The sequence below is a fragment of the Opisthorchis viverrini genome (genome assembly GCF_000715545.1).
Source record: "Opisthorchis viverrini unplaced genomic scaffold opera_v5_118, whole genome shotgun sequence".
In the NCBI taxonomy this organism is placed as follows: Eukaryota; Metazoa; Platyhelminthes; class Trematoda; order Opisthorchiida; family Opisthorchiidae; genus Opisthorchis; species Opisthorchis viverrini.
The window spans coordinates 819,710-826,140 of NW_008751774.1; positions in this window are offsets into that span (position 1 = coordinate 819,710).

Below are 6,431 nucleotides of genomic sequence, written 5' to 3' on the forward strand. Positions count from 1 at the left end.
ACGATTTTTTTCTGAATAGGCCGCTGTTGGTGCGATAGTCCGTTTTCCAGTCGTTAACCTTTTCAGGTGTGACCATACTATAAGATGTGCAGAAACACATTCTATTCCCAATACTACACACAAATATAGTACAACATCGTTCACCAGGATCGATGTTAATTGGTGAGTTAAGCATCAGGTGACTGTTGTCCCGAACTAATACAGTCCCAGTTTCAAATCTGCGCTGTGGCCAGATAAATCTCGCTTCATCGGATCGTCCAGTTCACGTAGACCAAAACGCTCCTCAAGACCGCATCAAACCCACCTGTGTACCCAATTATCTGCTGATCGTCGCTGATAGTACGATAGTAATCATGGGATCAACTCTTGCTGTTTCGTTGATGGCCCTTTGTCTTAGGCTGGGTAGCCGAATGACGCGGCAGATTGGATCATTTCAATTTTGCAGAGTAGAACTCATACAGTAGCGTGTACAAGGACCTTCAAAAAATTTAAACGAATCATCTCAAGGTTTTGCGTGTATTGACCGAACGCCGATATGGAGGGTTGGTTACGGTTGCAAAATAGTGAGCAAATCTCTCGTAAACCGTTGGATTATTTGACTGAAAGGTTCCCGTATGAGGACCAAGCGTTGCTCCTCATACCCTAAGAGAGCATGCGAGAAAAAGGATACTACGACCACCAGGTGGTCGAAGTACAAGACGAGCAAAAAGGGACACTTCAACCATTCTCTGGGTACCCAAAGAACAAATTCAGCTCGAGCAAATTTACTGTGATTACTACTCTACTCCTCTACTGACTTCATGGCCAACGATTTAATCAATCCAATGGCCACAAGCATATACTCTGCCCTTCGGCTGGTGCCTAGGCATGTATGCATCTCAATCCAATGTCTTCACAACTGGTAGAGTACTTCAGCGACTGTGGGGATCGCCTCTCGTACGAAACATTAGGATTGCCGCGGAGAATTTGTCCCACGATTGTCACAAAGGCTGCAAGTATGAAGTAAAAGTCAACCACTGTTTAGGAATTTTTGGACCAAGTTGTTTCACAGTGGTGAAAACTGCTGCAAATCAATAGATATTTGTCCCTCTGTTTAGTTTTCTCGGACTGGATCCGACAAGAACCATATGGAAAAGAAGCAGATTTCAATTGGTAAACAAGGTGATAGACCAGAGAACTCCCCTTTCCGATCTGTGTGCAGCTGAGTTTTTATCACAGGCCGTAATGCAGCACGTTAGTCTGCTAGTCAGATCACATGAGAACAATACACGTTGTTTGGTTTTATGCACCGATAAGCAAGTCCTCTTATGGCACCTTGGAGAGCGGAGTTTCCATAGAGCGTATAGTCGTCGCAAGCGGAAAGGCAATTTACTACACCCAAGACGACCATTCGAACAGAGGAATTACGGAACCAAATACCAGGGAAGGTGTTTGACGACTGCACTAGTTTGCTTTGCTGCACTAGGCGGACGAGATGGCGCGAACTCACTGGCCGGAAGGTCCGTGGTTCGAACTCGACTCATTCATCTCGACTGCTCTTGTCTAGGCTTCGGCAACCTGGCAGTATCTCGGCTTCCTTCGGGTGGCGTGGCAGCTAGGCGCTTAGAGTGCTGCAGTTGAACCACACACACTAGGCCAGTTGAACACCTGCAGTAGTGTTTGTCTGCTAGCACACTCGCCAACACGCGGGACCCTAAATCTCTTAAATAGCTTCACGTAGTACAAGTTTGTACAATGACCTTTCATGTCTAAAATCGCACATCGTACCAACCAGCCCAAAATCCTCCCGGATTCATCAGCACAGACATGATGTAAAAAAGACGAAGTGAACTCGCGCCTCCAGGTAGGGGGTTGGAACATGTATGGCGACGTGTTCCGTAAAAAAAGGTAATGTACTTGCATTTCCAGCCGAACACCGCTGCCTTCGGTTAGGCTTTTCAGCCAAAGGCTTTGGTTGAGGACCCTAATCGTTCTCCTGTCTAGCTGTGGGCGTGCTGGCAGTATCCCAGCCCTCGTACATACGGCAGTGAAGCAACAGTGCCAACACTGATGTTGCCGTCTTTGATGATGATGGCTCACGCCTTACGAAGACGTGAACGTCGTCGAAGGAATTAACCAAATATTCTCATTTGCACACTAAGTTGGCTCTGGGAGATTCAACTGAACCCCTCATTCAAGATGGTCTTCTTGAACCAAAATATTGCGATTTCTCGAATATGGTACCAACTGAAACATGAAGTGGCCTGGTGTAGCACATTCATTTGCTTAACATTATAAACGAGTGATTTCGCTGGACTCCGGGTGAGTCTCAACTTAAAACCAAATCGGTATGAAAATGAGTGCATTTCACTAACTTTGTGCACCTTGAGTTCAAGTAGAACATTAGGTTGACATAAAGCTCAGGGATTGCATATAGCTGATGAGCCCCAAGAAGAGCGAAACCGGTCGTGGGCTGTTGAAGTGTTTTCAGCAAGCTTAGGACTAGTGTATCGCGTCTAGACTGTGATGAGAAATTTTCTCCGGATGGATAGCAACCGTTATAAACAGTTTCGTGTGTTAGATGTACCTTTCGATTAACTGGCAGACAAAAATGTCTGAACGGAGAATTAATAATTGCTCGTTATGAAGAGAACACACCCCCTGTGTTTCATTGTGGTCCCAGCGGTGTTCTTTTAGATGGTAAATCCTTTCAAATAACATGAAAGGTAAAAATCGATGCTGCGAACGACCGGGCTAAACCACCAACCCATCGCTACGCATCACTAAGCTCCCTAACAACGGAGTGATGATGTCACTTCGATTGGTGATGAAACAATTGCATTCAAATTGCCCAGCTCAGCGAACAAACCAATGACCAACCGTCCAAAAGTTGTCACTGTAATAAAAATTTGATTTACCCACAGACTTGCATTCTAAACAATTTTCGAATATCAGAATGTCTGGGAATTCTTTGCCACATACGACACGCCGTGAATTAGTTACACGGGGAAGATCTTCTAGACTGTCATTGATACGTCCAACGGCCTGATAAAAGTCTCTCCGTTCTGTTGATGACCCCCAAGCTTCACCTCGCCTTCATCGATGGGTAGAAAATCGGTCATACGCAGCGCGGAGTTTCGGGACGAATTCATTGACGCAAGTTTGCTTTGTCGAAAAAATCGAAGAGTCCTGAACTGTTAGCGAGAACAACGGATGTCGCGAGCGCCCTGGCATTTGATCCTCATTCGAGTAGAGTAAGGTGAGCTTGAGTTCTTGTTTATCTGAGCCACGCGGGCAAACACAGGAACATCGAAGTGCACGCGAGGGTCGAATGCACGTTCGACCTAGTTCTAACATCATATTTTGCTTAGTCTGTCCGTTGAAGGCCTCCTTGAACCTTATCACACCATACGTAAAAAATGCACATTGGCGACCAACCATTGTCAAGCATTTGCAGGTGGGTGGAACGTTGGTGTGGTGATTTCAGCGCAATCATGGCTGTGTAAACTAATCCGCTGGGGGCTTGTTGCTGTCTTGTCAAGCCAGACAACGCACAACCTTAAATTACAGACCTTACTACAGGCAGTCATGCCTAACATATGGTCCAATCGACCATTTCTACCCGGATTACTGCCCCTTCTCACTATACGGCTTGACTATACCGCTCTTTCGTCTTCAGCTACGCCAGGGCAACAAACTAACATACCACACGTAGTGTAGAGAGATGTATCTGGCGTCCGATAACATGTATGAAGAAACTCTATCTCTCCAGCACCGAGTTGATCAGATTGGCATTGACACCGCCTACTTAAACGCCCCTGGCGCTTAAAAGGAAAGCCAGGATCAAGAGAGTGTTTTCACAAATGTGATTCTCGCGTAAGCTGTCGAGACTCCAAAAAAATGAGGGACGGCGCGCGTCTCCGATGCAATTCGGCGCAAACCCTCAACAAATGTTACGTTCACATAGCATCTAAAATCTGCTTAATGATACAAGGCCTCGATGTGAACTCCAACATTTTGAGCTATCATTTTTGCCTCATCACAAGTCCACAGTGATGGATGGATCAACCAGGCGCGCTGGTAGCCTTATTCAGAACTAGACAGTCAGACCCATGAACGCCACTGGACAGTTTAGGTAGAATTCAATTATTCGACTCCATGAGCTACGAAGAGGATCTGGAGCACCTGGAAAATCATCAGTGAGACAAGATCGCTGAAAATCTATCGGAGCTTCACCTACCAGACATGTTTGCTACCAACGAACAATCCTAAACGTCACAGGAGAGAAGTCTGGAACGTGCGACATTTCCGCGCTCGTGTACGGCTTCCGATGCAACACCTCCCGACTTCTTGTTTTTCCCCCAACCAAGGCGTGTGTAAACGTGGACTGATGGTAACAAACGACTGGTAAAAGCGGTAGGAGTGCATAATTAAATTAGCTTAATAATTACTCGTCCGATGACGAGGCGGTGGTGTGCTTCAGTAAAAAAATACTTAGATCAACTCCTGAAACAAGGTCTTGCCAATCGCCACGTCTTCATGCCGAACGCGCGCAACTGTGGATGTCAACATGGCTCGAAAAGTCGGTTTCCAAACCAATGTGAGCAAAACAAAACCATTGGGCTTTCTTGCACCGGATATGGAGCACTGATAACAATGAGGAATGGATGTGAAGACAAAAAAAATCAAAACAGTGACGCTGGATCGCAGTAGCACATCCGAGTTTATCCAACAGAACTAGGTAGATACCGTTTAGCATGAGCGCATTCAACAAACTTAACTGCTGTTTTTAACTCAAATTCTGCTCCTTGAAAATGAGACTATTCTTATAGGTTGGAAAAAAAATGGTCTTTGTGAGCAGCTGATTACTGGAGATGATATCTTTCGGAGCTCCGTCAGAGTTGCGAGTTATACGAGGAAGCTCCCAGTATCAGGTAATGTCCCAAAAATACACTCAAGCTGCCCCGGACCAATTGACACACACCTACATCCTGACATGTCCAACAATCGATTGCAACACTAGGTAACGGGAAGAAAAGCAGGTAAAACAATCATTCGCAATCGCAACAAGACAGAAAAGAAATTGGGGAACACACTTGCATCGGGTTTGTTCATATTTGGATTGGCTGATTTATTCGACTATGGGTGGATGCAACCCAAAAGACCATAGCAAGTCCCACAGAATACATTAAAAGCAAGAAAAATTGCTTGTTTCAGTTCCGTAGGCGCTTACTTTGAGTTCACTGGGGATTGAGAGGTTTGTTATGGACTTCCCGAGTATACTCAATCCGGGTTACGTCATGCTCAGTTGATCAAGAAAGGTGAACCACCGCAACTTCGTAATACCCTAACCAGTTCGTTACACATAATGGCTCTGTATTGCGTCCCACTGACTACTGATCTATGGCCATCTCAGTATAAACATATACGGTCTAAATCGTTCACTTCGACACCCTATCGGTGCCTAGTTGCCAAGCCACCCGAAGGAATCACTAGGGCTGAGACACTGCCAGGTTGCCCCAGCTGATTCAAGAGCAGCAGAGGTTACGTTCGTACCACAGATCTACCAATCAGTAAGCTCGCACGGACTAAACCCATGGACAGTCTACTTTCGCTAAAGGAGTAGTATTGCCTCGAACTTCTGAGTCCATCCACTCGAACCGAAAGTGGCAGCATTTAGACGGGCCTACCGTATCATAGTATTTACACCCTCCACCCAATCGCATAGAATAATCGATATTTGACCGCATGTAGCGGTACAGGACACCGTCTGTGGGTTTGGCGTATTCAATCGACACGATTGAGTGTGGGTTAGCTGAGCCAACTGTCTAACTTCGCTTTACAGGCATCCAGTCGCATCTGTTAGGCGGACAGTGGTCCTTTGTGCTATAAAACGTTACTAACTGGGGAAATGCCAAACACCAAGCTCGTATACGAATGAAGTGGATATTGAGATGAACAATGGTAGCTAGACCAAAGTTGTTGCAAACATGAGCACGAATCGGCTGAGCCGCATTTTGAACGACAACCTACTCCTAAATTGGCACAAAAGGTCCAACCAGTCATGACAGCCAGCAGTTTGTCTATTGTCTCCACTAACAAACGTGTGTGGTCTTCTACAGTAAGATACAAATGACATCACGGGCAGATGTCTAGCGTGCATACAGATATCAGTTTACCGGAATCCGAACATTGCAGTTCAGGACACGTTTAGCGCAGTAAACTGCTGGAGTTAACTGATACAACGGTTGTCAATATCTAAGGATCCTACAGATCCCGTAACCACACCCTAAAAAGTTACATTGCGTGTAAATCCAACAGGGTCTTCAGAGTAGCGAGCAAGCACAACATATGTAAAAAGTCGAAAACAACGTTGGAATTCTTATTCCAAAGAATTTGATCAACACTGCTGACGGTTCGCCTACAGATAAGCTAACAGGGAGACAAAAACA